Source organism: Chenopodium quinoa, unplaced genomic scaffold, assembly GCF_001683475.1.
Source record: "Chenopodium quinoa cultivar QQ74 unplaced genomic scaffold, ASM168347v1, whole genome shotgun sequence".
NCBI lineage: Eukaryota > Viridiplantae > Streptophyta > Magnoliopsida > Caryophyllales > Amaranthaceae > Chenopodium > Chenopodium quinoa.
The window spans coordinates 52,164-68,157 of record NW_018742730.1 but is presented as its reverse complement, the minus strand read 5'-3'; the positions used below and the strand labels follow the sequence as shown (position 1 = coordinate 68,157).

The following is a 15,994-nucleotide window of genomic DNA, read 5'->3' as shown; positions in this document are numbered from 1 at the left end:
CTTAGTGGGTATTTAAGAGGAATTGAAACGCGAACTCCCCGTATTCCCATTTCTGGAGATATAATCAGAGGCGCGTCATCTCTCCTCACTTATTCACCAACACAAACCCAGAATTCTCGAGAGAACCCAAGAACCCGCATCAAAACTTCGCAAATTCCCCGAGCATTAAGCTTAGAAACTGAGACTTGCCACTACCAATTCGTAAATCGGCAACTTTCGCTTCAGATTAAGGTAAATTCCTATGATTTTAGTTTATTTTTCTTCGAATTCGAACTCCTTCCCTTTTTTTTCGACTTTTTTCTTCGAAATTATCAATGGCGAGAGGAGTTAGGGGTAGAGCCCGTGCTCCAAGAAGAGCAAGGCCAATTCCCGATCCTAGGAACAGGATTGGGACCTGGAATGGACAAAGAGCAGAGTCTGACCCTGCTGAAGGGATTAGGGCGACTCCAATTTCCTCGACTCCTCCTCAGAGAACGGAGGGGCCGAGCGCTTCTGGGCGGGACGATGAAGTTCCCGCTGTCCTTTGGGATATCCTCCCCGGGTTTTCAGAGTGGGAGGATGCCGAAGTAGCTTCGGCCATGATAAAGAACCGTCCCTACTCATGGTGGGTGGAGAATGCCGAACAGTATCGGTTTGCCGAACAAATTGAGTTGCACTACGGCATCCTTGAAGCTGATGGGTATTGGTGCCGAATGCCCGTGGCATCCGATAGAATCCATCGTCCACCCCCGGGGTATGTGGGGGTGTACACAAGACAACTTCAGTATGGGCTGAGGTTCCCTTTGGACGTATTCGTCCGAGACTTGCTGATCCATTACAATATTTCCCTATGTCAGCTAACTCCTACTAGCATCCGAAGGGTGATGACATACTTATGGGTCTGCAAGTTCTTCAAGTATGTGCCGAACCTGCACTGCTTCAAAAAGCTTCATCGGCTAGTGCCAAATATTCAAAGTGGGCACGGAAGTCATGGTTCTGGGTGGTACCGGATTGAGTCTCGGCCCCAGTACCTAACCATGTGGCCGAACGACTCTTCAGACAAGGACTGGAGAGGTCAATGGATTTGGGTTAGGGCACCCACGGACCCGAGCCACCCTTGCGTCTTCAGCGCTCCCCGATACCTTGCTGAGCCTGATCCCGACATGGGAAGTCTAGGTCCCCCCGCAGATAACGGCCCAGATCCAAACCTTAATCAATAGAATATCTTCGGCAAGCTGCCGAACCGGGGGGGCAGCGGCCGAATGCAGCATATCCCGGAGACTTGGCTCCCCGATACGCATTATGTTTTCCAAGAGAACATGCTAGCAGCTGTCGGCCTCAGCCGAAAGTTTAAGGATGGTAAGCTTCTTCGGCTGGGGCCGAGGCTTTTTAATTATCTCTTTTTCTCCTCTCACTTCGCTTTTTTATGATGTGCCAACCTAACTGAACTGACCTTTCCCCTTTTCTTTTTCAGAGCGGGACGAGACCAACGTCGGCATTAACTACGCTCGTCTTGGCGTCAACCGAGAACGAGTTGTAACTGATCGGGCCCCCTCTATCACTGAACCGAGGCATAGGGAAGTTCATCTAGACTCTTCCCACTTCCAAATTGAGGTTGTTGCTCTGTATCAGAGGCAGAAGCCTTGGTGGAAGAAGAGAGATCCCTGGTTTCAGCTGCTGGACGAAGAAGCTGAAGCTGCCCGTACGGCCGAAGAGTTTGCACGGGTTATTGAAGCTTGTGAAGGAGGAGAAGGGTCCTCCAGGGCTGCTAAAGAAGAAGTTGCAGCTAGGGCAGCTGAAGAAGACGAGGCTTTGCTGAAGACCTCGGTGAGCTTTCAGACTTAACTTTGTCTGTTTCTGTTTTTTTTTTTTTTTTTTTTTTGTACTCACACTCTTCCTCCCCCCTGTCTTTTACAGTCTGAAGAGAGTAACAGACACAGAGAAGGGAAAGCCCCTGTTCGTCCCGAAGACCAGATACAAGAAGAGTCTTCAGACTCAGACATGGACGAGCAGCCGCTTCAGAAAAGGCGCCGAAGAATGGCCATCATCGGCCCGCATGACTTTCAGCGGAGGCCTATGACCATCGGCGTTGAAATAAGGGAACCCGAGGAAGGCAATGGATCGCCGAGGGTTCCCCGGCCACCACCTCAATCACCTCCAAAGATCCCTCCGCCACCTCCTGAGATGGAGGTGGATCAGAAAACTCCCGAATCTAAGGGAGGGGTCCAAGAAGAAGTTCAGGAGAGTGCTGCTGAGCACAAGAATGAGGATGTCGTGATGCCCAGTGCTGAGGGTTTCACGGCAGACATTGCAAGAGAGGTTGAGGCTTTCGTCCTCACCCCTGAAGAAGAAGAGGTCATAATAATTGACTCTTCTGAGAAGGAGGATGCTGAGCCATCCAAAGTTAAAGAAGCTCCGTCGTCATCCTTTCCTTCCTTCCAGACTCTGCAATCTGGAGAAATGGGTTTCTCGGCCCCCCGAATTCCAATCCCAGATCACATCTAGGACCTCATATGGGGTCAAAACCGAGAAGGTGCTGCAGCCTACTTCGGCGATTTTGCTGGCACGTCCGAAGTAGATAGGGAAAGAATCTGGTCGCTGAAGGCCACTGCTGGGATGGGCGAATCCAGCAGATCAGTTCCTGACCCAGCTAGGTCTAACCAACTGCTGATGATGCAGGTGATTTTCCTTGCCTTTATCTCCTCTAAAATTCAGCTCTATTTTTTATTTTAACTTGTACTCCTGTTTTCAGTTCGTGCACAATCAGACTCTCACTGTAGAGCTGATAGATACCCTACAAGATAGGGTAGACGCTGCCGAGCACGACAAAAAGGTAGCCGAAGAGGAGTTAAAGCTTGCTAAGCTGAAGCAAGCAGCAGCTGAAGAGAAGCAGCAGAAGGGTGAGGAATACGAGAAAAAAGCTGCTGAAGCCTTTAAAACCTTCTGCGACGCTATGGAGAAGGAAGTTTTTCCCCCACTGATGGAAGGGGAAAAATTCCTCCAAGAGCACATGGGAGTGGACATCTCCAAATTCAAGGCTACCATTGAGAGCCGAATCCAGGAAGGAGCTGCTGCACAAGCTGAAGTGCAGCAACGGCTAGAAGCTCTTGAAGCCAGCAGAATGGCTGCTGAAGAGATGCTCCAAGCCAAGGATGTCCAACTCTCAGAGGCTGCTGCTGTTGCTGAAGCTCAGAGAGCTAAGCTCCAAGAAGTTGAGGATCAGCTGATGGCCAAAAAGGAAGAAGTGGCCCAGGCTCAGACAGAGGCTTCCCAAGTTCAGCAGGAGCTGAATGAGCTGAAAGATTCCTCCTCCAAGCTCGCCGATGAGCTGAAGAAATCCAAGGAAGACTTGGAGGAGACCCAGAAGAAGTTGGCTGATGCTGAGGCTCTACTCAAAGTCCGTGTCTATACCCAGGAAGAATATGAAATGGGTTTCAGAAACGGGTTCAAAGTGTGCCGAAGAGTCTGCCTTCATGCTGAGCCGAAGTTGGACTGGTCCAAATGTGCTGAATGGGTCCAGAATCCCGAAGACCCTCATATGAAGTATGCAACTCCAGTCGAAGCTGAAATCCTTAAGGCCGAGGAAGCCGAAGAAGAAGCTGAGAGAATGGAGTTGGAGGCTGAACAGAGGGAAAGGGAGGCTCGGCAGAGTGCAAAGCCTGCTTCCTCTGCTGCTGGGGCTGAGACCACCATGAGGCCGAACAATGCTGACCAGTCTGATCCTCGGGCTGAAGCATAGGAACTCGGGCAGTCGTCTTCAGAATCTTGCGGTTCATCATGCGCTCAACTTTAGACTTGTCGCATTCTGAATTTTTTGCCTTGTTTGTTTATTGCTTCAGCTTGCCTTGTCGTACAAAACAGTTTATTTTTTTGCTTCTGTACGTATTTCGGCAGCTGTTATTTTCCGCTTGTGGGCGGCTGCCGATACAGTTTATTTGAACTTGTAGCTCAATTTCTGAGCATAAATTATTAATTTGATGTTCTTTTCTTCAGCTGCTTTGTTTTTGAGTGCTTTACTGTTTCTTCAATTCTGCTGAACATAAACTTGCACTGGTAGTGCTTCTTGCCCCCCTAGAAAACTTTGAAAGGATAAAAAGTTGCAAACATTTATATAAATGGTGGCTCCAAGGCCTTTCATTAGTTCAAAATGTACTTACAAAGATTGTCCTGCCCCGAAGGGTTTACACATGATATTTTTTCAGTACATCAGCGTTCCAGTGATTTTTCAACTCAGTTCCATCCAACTGCCGAAGTCGGTATGTCCCTGGCTGAAGCTCATCACAGATTTCATAAGGTCCTTCCCATGCCGCTGAGAGTTTCCCATGGATTCGGCCTTTCTGAACTGCAGCAGCATTTCGGAGGACAAGGTCTCGAATTTTAAGAGGCCTTGCATGGACCCTTCGGTTATAAAATTTGCTGATTCTCTGCTTATAAGCGGCCATTCTGTCTCGGGCTGAGTCTCTTACTTTGCCGAGGAAATCGAGAGATTCCCTCATCAGTCGCTCATTCTCAGCCGAGAAGTGGTGCACTCGTAGGCTCTCAGAGCCAATTTCCACTGGAAGAACGGCTTCGGCACCATACACCAATTCAAAAGGTGAATAGCCCGTTGCCTCTTTTTCAGTTGTCCGAAGGGACCAAAGGGTTCCTGGGAGCTCCTCCAGCCACTTGGACTTTTGATCTTCCACCCTCTTCTTGAGGGCATTTAGGATCTGTTTATTTGCAGCTTCGGCTTGTCCGTTACTTTGCGGGTGGCATACCGCTGAATATGCCAGTTTGATGCCGAACTGATCTGTATACCGCTTCAATGGTAAGTTATCAAATTGCCTCCCATGATCGAAGACAAATACTCTCGGGATGCCAAAACGAGTAATGATATTCTGCCAGATAAATTTTCTGACAATTTGCTCTGTAATGTTCGAAGCTGCTTCGGCCTCGATCCATTTACTGAAGTAGTCAACACCAACTATCAGCCATTTTTTCTGGTACACAGCCTCTGGAAATGGTCCTAGTATATCCAGTCCCCATTGGGCAAACGGGAGTGGATTAAGGATCGGCTGAAGATCCCTTGCTGGCTGGTGGATAACTGGAGCGTATTTTTGACATTTTTCGCATTTCCGGACCAGCTCCTTAGCATCTGCGATCATGGTGGGCCAGTAATATCCAGCCCTCAATGCCTTGTGGGCTAAGGTCCTTCCCCCAATGTGGTTCCCACAGATGCCGAGGTGAATCTCCCGTAGGATATAATCTGCATCTGTTGGTCCCACGCATTTCAGCAATGGGGCTGAGAAGGACTTTTTCAGAAGTTCCCCCCTGAAGACAATGAACCTTGAGCTGGTTCTCTTCATCTTGGAGGCCAAAGCTTTATCTTCGGGAGTTTCTCCCCGAAGCTTGAAAGCTAGGATGGGGTCCATCCAACTAGGCTCTGGGTCAGCGCAGCACACTTCAGGTGCTTCGTCGACACTTCTCTCTCGACGCACTTCTACATATACAGATCTGTTCAGCTCGGTAACTGGCAAGTTTGGAGAGTGCATCGGCTTGAGTATTCTGACCCCTTGGGATCAGCTGAACCTCAAAATTTTTCAGCTCTGCAATGACTGACTTGGTCTTGGCAAGATAAGCTATCATGGAGGGCTCTTTGGCCTCGTAGCTGCCGCTAATCTGATTTGCAACTAGCTGAGAGTCTGTTTTCAGGCAGACATGATCGGCTTCTAGGGAGATGCACAATTCTAGGCCGGCGATTACTGCCTCATATTCGGCTTCGTTGTTCGAGGCCTTAAAAGAAAATTTTAGTGCATACTCAAAGGATTTGCCTTCGGGAGAAGTTATCACTACTCCTGCCCCCGAACCGTTTTCGGTGGAAGATCCATCCGTAAACACGGTCCAGACTTTCTTTTCATTGTCTAGCGCTTCTTGATATGAGCATTCGGCCAAGAAATCCGCTAGAGCTTGAGCCTTAATGGCAGCCCTCGGACGGTAGCTGATGCTGAATTCGGTGAGCTCAAAAGCCCACTTGGCTAGCCTACCAGATTTTTCAACCTTGCCGAGAACTTTTTCCAACGGCTGATTTGTTAAGACCACTATTTGATGGCAATCAAAATAGGGCCTCAGCTTCCGAGCAGCTACTACTACCGCGAAAGCGACTTTCTCGAGTAGAGGGTAGCGAGTCTCGGCATCCGTCAGTGTATGACTGACAAAGTAGATCGGTTGCTGACTTTTACTTTATTCCTTCAGCAGTACTGCACTGATGGTGGTTGGGCTAACGGCCACATACAGGTACAAAGTTTCTCCTTCTGCTGGGCTAGCCAGCGTTGGGAGTTGAGCCAGATGCTCCAGAAGCTGCTTAAAGGCGTCTTTTTTCTCTTCCTCCCAAACGAGCTCTTTTGTTTTCGGGAGTTTCAGGGCTTTGAAGAAAGGTAACCCCTTATCCGAAGCTCTGGAAATGAACCTCGAGAGGGCTTCCATTCTTCCGGTGAGCCGCTGAACATCCCGCTTTGTTTTCGGCTCAGGAAGGTCGAGCGCTGCTTTGACTTTGGAGGGATTGGCATCAATCCCCCTTTTGCTGACTATGAACCCAAGGAATTTCCCTGACTTCACGCCGAAGACACACTTCTTCGGATTCAGCTTCATTTGATGCTTTCTTAAGGTGGCGAAAGTTTCAGCCAGGTCCTTAACATGGTCCTCAGGTCTTTTGCTTTTGACGATCGAATCGTCGACATAGACTTCCATGTTTCGGCCCTTTTGATCGGCAAAAACTTGATCCACCAGCCTTTGATAGGTTGCCCCCGCATTTTTCAATCCGAAGGGCATCATTTTGTAATTGTACACCCCAGCGTTCGTGACGAATGTTGTCTTTGCTCGATCGTCGGGGTGCATGAAGATCTGATGATACCCCGAGAATGCGTCCATGAAACTAAGCAAGGCATGGCCACTTGTCGAATCGACTAGCTGATCGATCCACGGCAAGGGATAGAAATCCTTCGGACAAGCCTTATTTAGGTCCGTGAAGTCAACGCACATCCTCCAGGTACCATTGGCCTTCTGAACCATCACCACATTTGCCAGCCATTCTGGATATTGGCAAGGTTCGATGAAGCCTGCCTCCAGCAATTTTTTGACCTCGGATGCGATGTCTCGGTTCTTATTAGCGGAGTAATTCCGCTTCTTTTGCTTAATTGGTCGACACGTTGGGTCAACATTAAGCTTATGGGAGATGAGGTCTGGACTTATCCCGGGCATATCAGTTGCCGAGAAAGCAAACACATCTCTGTTGTCCCGAAGGAGCTGAATAAGTTCACAACGGGTGTTCGGATCAAGGTCCATCCCAATTGTTACACATTTCTCAACGTCTCCTTCGGCCAACTCAACTGTTTCAGTCTGTTGGTCCATGTCCATTGCTGATGGACTGGACTCTTCATAATCTGGCCTGCTGCCTATGTCAGCAGGTGTCCCAGTCTTTTTGTTCTTCGGCTGGCTCTCTGAGTCTTGCTGTTCAGCTGAAGAGCTAGCCTTTTCCCTTTCGGGCCCTTTACCTCTGGGTTCAGATCCTTGGGCCGAAGCACTTAGGCCTTTCGGCTTTTTTGTGCTTGGCTCTCTTTCTTTTTCTTTCTCCTCCTCATCCTTGTCGTCATCTGGGCAACTACTGGATGGCTTGAGGTAGTTGCACCTTCGGGCGTCCTTTTGGTTGCCCTGTATCCTTTCGGGGAAGCCGGCGTCTGAGACGTAAATCATCAGCTGATGATAAGTTGAGACGACCCCTTGGATCTCATGAATTATGGGTCTCCCCAAAATCACGTTGTACACTGAAGGAGCGTCAATGACCAAAAATTCAATCATGACGTTCCTGGCTGCCTCAGCGCAGCCGATGGTGATAGGAAGTGTCACCTTCCCATCTGGATAAGTTGAAGCCCCGTTGAACCCGGATACCGGGTAGGGTACCGGCGTAAGGTGATTGGGCTTCAGCTTGATTTGATTGTAGGCCTTTCGGAACAGAATGTTTGCTCCGCTGCCACCGTCAACAAGGACCTTACTGACGTCGTGGTTGGCCACCGTGGCGATGATCACCAATGGATCCTCGTGAGGGAACGTTATCCCCCGGCAGTCGGCGGCTGTGAACGTCATGTTCGGCACCGGCGATTGGGGAGACTGAATGTCAGCGTTGTTCACCTGGTGAGTCAAAGCCCTAAGGTGTCGCTTGTGCTCCCTCCGAGAGCATATTCCTCCCGAGATAACATTGATCGGAGAGAATTTCCCCTCCGGTTTTTTACTGATCTTCCGGGGGAAGTCGAGGTCTTGCCGAGAGTCCTTTGCTGACTTCTCGGACTCTTTTTTCTCGCGGTGATCCGCGATGTATTTTTTCAAGTATCCCTTCCGGACCATGTCCTCTATCTGGTCCTTCAGTTGGATACACTCCTCAGTGTTGTGTCCCGGAGACTCGTGGAACTCGCACCACTGATTTTTATTTTTTCGCTGATACCACTCTGGGAGTGGTCTCGGCTTTCGGTAACTCTATTCCTCCTTTGTCACGCTGTAAATTTTGGCGCGTGGAAGAGAGAGCGGAGTGTAGGACTCGTATCTGCCTGTGTATGAGGCAGATTTTTCCTTCTTTGGGTCGCTGACCGAAGATTGCTCCGAGGCCTTTGACTTTCCCTTTGCCTTATGGCCTTGGCCTTCAGACAAGGGTATTTGTCTTTGTTTCCCTCCCCCGAATTGAGGTTGGGTTTTCGCTTTGTTCCATTCTTCGGCTCGGATGAACTTATCCGAGGCATTCAGAGCTTCCTCCAAGGTCTGCGGGGTATGCATGACCATGAAGTCTAGGAACTTCCCGTGCTGAAGGCCATTCTGCATTGCAAAAACGGCTAGCCCCTTGTCCAGCTGAGAGACGCTGGATGACTCGTTACTGAAACGGGTCAGATAGTCTCGGAGGCTTTCGGTTTCCCCCTGTTGCAGACTCATGAGTTCTGCAGTAGTCTTCTCTCGGCGGTTTGCCGTGGAAAACTTGCTTCTAAACTTGGAGGACAGATCATCCCACCCTGTTATGGAGCCTTGCTTTACTCCCTTGGAGATCCACGCTTGCGCGACCCCCTTGAGAGTGGTTGGGAAATATTTGCACCAAGTCGCTTCGGATCTGGGGCAAAGATGCATATGAGTCTCATACGAGGCCACGTGATCCTTCGGATCCGAGGTCCCGTCATATGTGATGTGCGACGGTATTTTAACCGTGGGCACGTGCTCTTCCAGTATCCATTGCTCGAATGGCGAACTAGCGGGTAGCATAACGACCTTGCCCTTGTTCCTGGCCGAAGGGATCGCGCTCCGCCCTCTTAGAGAGGTAGGAGTAGTTTTCGTCCCTGGCTGGGAAGTCTGGGCCTCGGCCGTAGGGAACGAGAGGCGACTGTGCACGCTCGGTTCCTTGTCGCCGAGTCGGTCGAGGACGCTTCGGCGAACAGTCTCAGGTCGTTCTCGGTGAGTAGATTCTGGCCGAGAAGCTGAGCTGCTGCTCTTATGCGTTTCTGGTCGGGAGGATGAGGATCCTTTCGTAAATTGAGGGTTCTTTTTCCTCTCTTTTTCATTTTTCCAAGTATCCTCTTCCCACTCTTCCAGTTCCCGGAAGGAAGGAAGCTTCCCACCATCATGGTCTAGCTTCCTCCGCTGATGCCGGGTATGCGGAGGAGTTCGATCACGAGGTGGTGGCATATTTTGTGCCCTCATCTTCTCCATGAGCACTGCCAGCGCTCTTGCCACCTCCTCCGAGCTGGGCCCCGTCAAAGGGGTCCTCGGCCGAGTATGGGAATGAGGGCGCACAGTCGATGGTTGGCTTTGGGGCACTGAATGTGTCCTATGATCGGACTCACCCCTGCTAGACCGAGAGTGACTCGGCCTATGATGAGAGTCATGAATTACGGGAGAAAGGGAATCCTCCCTGTATGATCCTCCCCCCGAGCTGGCACCCTTGGGAGAGTTCCGGTCCGGCGAGGGTGATGGTGTAGGGGTTTTAGGCTTTTCGCCCGCTCCTTGACGGAGGCCTTTGCTCTTGCGGTTCTTAGCCATTGCTACTAAGGTAATTGCAAGATGATCTTTGTTAGAAATTTGGCTTAAAGATTTTTGAAAGTCTTCCCCACAGACGGCGCCAAATTGTTTCGGGTGAAAACAATGGGACCTTGCCGAAGGTCTGATGAAGTGGTGAAGACTAGATTCGATCCAAGAAATGTTGGGCCGAAGGTTTCCTGCACAGTAAACACACGTAAACTAGCCTCGGGGGTGTTGCCGAGGAAGGCCCCTCCGATGCTAAAGTCAGTATAGTGCGTAGAAAGAGAACAATATGCAAGAGAATTAATTGCTTGAGGCTTTGCTTGAATGAATGTACAAATGTAATATTGATGGCTTTTATACCTCTGAATACATGGAGAAGTTGGGCCTTAGCACAATTGGCTTGCCTTGAGGACTGATCTTTGACTTTAGCACAATTGGAGAGATGAACCTTGACCTTGGGCTTTTAATTGGATCATTTAATGCCTAAGCCCAATTGGACTAAATTGGACCCAAACAGATGGTAAGAAATAAAAAGAATACATTTGTCTTTGAAAAATTAATTAAAATTACCCATACGATCAAAGACCACTACAAGAAAACGCGTTTTTAGCAATCAATATTGACGACGGGCTGCTTTAAAAATGAATTAGTCAATAAAATGAAATATTATTACCAAATGCTTTTAAAAACATTCGCTAATTACCTACCATTAAGATGATAATCAATCGCTAGCTAATTACCGATTTTTAAAAAGAATTCATTTGACATAATTTTAAAATACTCATTTGACTTAAGTACTAAACAACTCTTTCACGTAATGTTCAATATTTAAATTTTTGTAAAGACATGAAATAATAAGAAAATAATTATATTTTGGTAAAAATCTGTTCAAAATAGTTTTAGAATTTTTTTATTAAATATAATGCTAATTTAATATTGAAAATTAAAATATACCGTGCATGGCACGAGACCTAACCTAGTTATAGGATAAAGCAGGGCTTTTAAAGGAAGGATATTCCTAAGGTGTTACACTAGTGGATTGCTAAACATCGCTCGCAAATCTCCACATAAAGCCCACAAATCTATATTGAATTTACCTTATTTCCCTAAACCTAAAATAAAAAAATCTAACCCATACCCACACTCTAATCACCCGAAAATACGGCAATGTTGAGGCGGCAAGGCAAGGACTTGGCGGCCACAGCGGCGGAGGGAAGGACGGCTCACGGTGGCAGGGTTTTTTTTAAAAAAAAAAATTTTAAAAAAAAAAAACAGAAGAGGTGGGGCGCCTGGCCAGGACGCCCAGCCCCTAGTGGTGGCGTCTGCTCCGGCCGCCGGAACCAGGGGGCTGGCGTCTGACCTGGACGCCTAGCCACGGTTGTGGCGTTTTCCAGAGGCGCCACCGCCGTGGCTGGGCGTCCAGGTCAGACGCTAGCCCCCTGGTCCCGGCGGCCGGAGCAGACGCCACCACCAGGGGCTGGGCGTCCTGGCCAGGCGCCCTACCACTTTTTTTTTTTTTTTTTGTCTAATATTTTTTTTTGGAAAATCAAAATTCTTTTGTTAATGTTTAATATTTTTGTTTTATGTGTTAATGTTTTTATTTCTAATGTATATATTTTTTTAAAATCAGAATTTTTTGTGTTAATGTTTAATTAAATAAAACAAAAACTTTAAATAAAATTTAAAAAAAATTACAAAAAGTTTAAATAAAATTACAAAAAAAAAGAAAAAAATAAATAAAAAAATAACAAATTACAAAAAAAAAAAAAAAAATTACAAAAAGTAGGGGTGGCGTCTGGCCAGGACGCCACAGCCATGGTTGCGGCGTCTGGCCAGGACACCACAGCCATGGTGGCGGCGTCTGGCCAGGACGCCACAGCCATGGTGGCGGCGTCTGGCCAGGACGCCACAGCCATGGTGGCGGCGTCTGGCCAGGACGCCACAGCCATGGTGGCGACGTCCTGACCAGACGCCACCCCTACTTTTCGTAATTTTTCCCCCGGATTATCTCACTTTCCGGCGACGATGACGGCTCTTCGGTGTCCCTCGGCGATCCACTCCAACTCTACATTCTTCGTGAGAGTGAATTACGGTTTCGGTAAAAATTAGAAAAAGGGCAAAAGAGTCAAAGTAAAAATATTTGTGGGCTTTATGTGGAGATTTGCGGGCGACGTTTAACAAATCCCGTTACACTATGGTGATAACCACAACTGGTAGCGAATATATACCCATAATGAAAAAATAAAGTCAAATTAATTTCTATAACATAAATGCCTAGAAGCACCAATATTCGTATCTACCAGATACTTAGGGCAATTGAACTTCTAGTGTCCTACTTTCTTGCAATAGTAGCACTCGCTTATTAGTCTCGCCTTCGCCTTAAATTAGAAGACGCCTATGGTTATTCAAAAGTTTGGGCAACTTTCTTTCCCTATCCTTAGCTTTTTGAATCATCATAACTTCCTTCTTAGTTTTCTTAGAGATGTTTCAATTCTGTCAACATTGCCCATAATCCTATCATGCAATTCAGATAACATATTCTTAGGGCATGTTCTCTTTCGTTGAAATTCAGTTCACTTCAGTTCACTTCAGTTCAGTTCAGTTCAGTTTAGTTCAGCTCTTAATTTATGTCTAATGATATTGCTAATGATATAAAGCCAAATTTCATTCTTTTAAGCTGTTATTACAATGACGACGACGATAACAACAACAACAACAACAACAACAACAACAACAACAACAACAACAACAACAACAACAACAACAACAACAACAACAACAACAACAACAACAACAACAACAATTATAATAATAATAATAATAATATAATAATAATAATATAATAATAATAATATTAATACTAATAATAATAATAATAATAATAATAATAATAATAATAATAAATAAGTAATAAATAATAACAATAATAATAATCATCAATAAATAATAATAATATAAAAATAATAATAATAATAATAATAATTTTGGGTTAGATACTAGTTAGATACATGTATTAATTAAAACATTAAAGAGAGTGGGTTAGGGTGTTGGACTGTTGGGTCGTTGCCTCTGTTAGCTTTTCGTGTTTTTTTCTTTTTTTTTTAATATTTTTTAAAAAAATTTGTTTAAATGGTTAGATACATGTAAGTGTTTTGTGTTCTTTTGTCATAATACTATTTCATTTTTAAATTTAATAGTATATGTGTTTAAAATGTTTAGAGGTTTCAAGTTTTTAATATATTTTTCATAAATTTTATAATTATATAGTATATTTTTCGTAAATATTTTAATATGTACATTTGTATATACACATATGTATAGTAATAAATAATCAATAAATAATAAAAGATCACTAATCCGTAGTTAAAAATCACTAATTAATCAGTTCACTTCATTTCAGTTCAGTCAATCAGAACATGCCCTTAGACTCGTTCATACTAAATACCATTTTAAATTGGTTATAACTATCAGGTTGTGAGTGAAGAACTATATTAGTAGCAATTGTTGGCTATAGGCAGTGGCGGACCTGGGCTTGTGCCTGGTGGGTCAAGTGACTCACCAGGGCCCAAAAACATTTTTAAGTTTTTTTTAAAAAAAAAAATAAAATAAAAAATTCTAACGTTTGAGTTAGCCCTAGCCCACTTCGCCAGTTCGCCTCTTCCTCTTCGCAAGTTCGCATCTTCCTCTTCGCCTCTTCCTCAGACCTCAGTTCCTCTTCGCTAGTTCGCTTCATCTTCCTCTTCGCATAATTTCAGGTTAGTCATCTACTCATCTACTCATCTTTCGGCTTTTTATTTATTTATTTATTTATTTAATTGTTGATATTATTTGTTAGTTGTTAGTTATGAATTATGATTTAGTAATACTAAATTTGAACCCTAAATCCCTAATTGTTCAATAATCAACTCAATTTCAGAGAATTTTGCATTATCTGAATTGTGAATTTGTGAAATGTTTGAACCCTAAATCCCTAATTGTGAATTTGAGAAATGTAAAATGTTAGTTATAAACTCAATCCCTAATTGACTAATTGTTCATAATCTACTGCTCTTCGCTAGTTTGCTCACGCCTCCAGTGCTGGCTGTGCTGCTGGCCTGTTGGCTGCTGCTCGCCTAGTCGCCTGCTCCAGCCTCCAGTGCTCTGTGCAGCTGTGCTCTGTCCTCTGCTCCAGTGCCTAGTCGCTGACTTGCTGTTTTGCTGAGTGTTGGGCATGGCCCTGCTGCAGTGCTGCTCCGCTGCTCGCCTCAATCATTCAGCGCCTGCCGCCTCCGCCTAGCAAGGTAGGTAATCATCAATTGATTCTTTTTTTTTGTGAATTTTTGATCAAATTTTCATTACTTGTCTCTTAAAATTAGTATATACGGTGAATGTCCATTGAATTTGCATTATTTGTGTAAATTGTGTTTTGACTGTTAAATTGAACTTATTAGTTTATCTGTTCATGTCATTATGTGAAATTGTGAATATGTGATGCCGGACATTGTATAACACAACAATTAAACTATTAGTGTAAGGAGGATTATAAATTTATAATTAGATTACAGTTTGGACTGGTTAGTGCTTAGTGGTGCTAGTCGCATATTCGGCTGGAAGTTCCGTATAGACTAGTGGAGATATTAGTTTGTTGATTTTAGTCTTGTCAATTTTAAGCTTTTTAATTATTAGTTAGTATTGTAATCTTGTCAATTTTCTATTTGGATGATCTTTGTAAATAATTTTCTGGGGAATATTGCTTGATTTAGTTGAATATTGCTTGATTTAGTTGAATATGAACCGTCCAACCAATTATGAATAGGGGTAATTCGTTGTTGGGGTTATTTGCATATGATTCATACTTGTGATTTCATTTGTTTTGTTAACTTTGTGTTTGATTAGGTTGTTGAATTTATATGCAGGGAAGACTCAGCTTATCAATCATTTTCTAATCAACAAGAGTTGGTATATTGTTAATTTGCCTGGATATGGGTGAGTCTCTGTAATTTTGGTTTTAATTTGGGCAATTTCTGTAATTCTTGAGTCTATTTCATGCTGGGAATATTGTATACTTGTATTGTGAATCAATTGTTATTCGTGTTTATTCCTGATCATATGCTTGAATCATATTGAAGTGCCAAAAAAGGATTGCTTTTACGCCTTGAGGCATTGCTTCAAAATTATTGACCATCCTGTAAAACATGTTGTGGACTGATATGTATTTAGGCTACATCCACTGTAGTTAATTTGGTCTCCAATCGTGTTGTTTATTTTCAAGTTTAGGAAGTAAATGTCTCCTTACATGTCATTGTGAAATTTTTTTTTACATATTTGATTATCGATTGTGACTCACCAGTCGGAAATTCCTGGGTCCGCCACTGGCTATAGGGGAACCCAAATTGTCCATGCTCTTAAAAGACCAATCATTTTGAAGACACGGTTACCAACAAATTGTTCCTTTTCCATCTTACATTCTAGAATTTCATGACGAGTCTCGAAAATCTTAATCCTAGCCTATTTTTGAAACATGGCCTTGACTTCTTGCATGATGGTATAGGCATCAATCCTTCTAAACCTCTTTTGGATGTCAGGTTCCATGGCTGCAACATCAAGCAAATAATCGGGTATAGATCGATCAGTATCTTGTTTAGCCTTGCACCTATTGACCTTAATTGCATTCTTAGCGAATTCAAGTAGGGGTATTTCAAGGATATCGTCTCTTCGTTTTCCTAGTTTATGAAGTTTTCCCCTTTTACTTATCCTTCTTAGAATGGACGAATATTAAACACATAAGAGGTGGTGCTGTTTTTGCTTGAAATTTACATTGTACATCAAGATGTACCATGCTCATGGTACACCTAGATGAAAATTCTCATTAAAAAAAGGTCAGCTTCCTAAATTTATGCTCCTTAATTGAAGGATTTTTGTTATTTCCTTTCCATAATTTTAGCTTCCTATATCCATAATTGTTCATATCAGTTTTTGAAAAAAAAAATCATCTAATTGTGTATAT

At 44.5% G+C, this 15,994-nt stretch overlaps 1 long non-coding RNA gene across 1 annotated transcript; it reads left to right on the top strand.

Annotated features, from left to right (window-relative positions):
* Positions 1-14,199: 14,199 nt before the first annotated feature.
* Positions 14,200-15,095, top strand: LOC110723369. The gene is made up of 2 exons (XR_002511712.1): positions 14,200-14,288; positions 14,904-15,095. It is a non-coding gene; the product is annotated as an uncharacterized LOC110723369 (long non-coding RNA).
* The last annotated feature ends 899 nt before the right edge of the window (positions 15,096-15,994 follow it).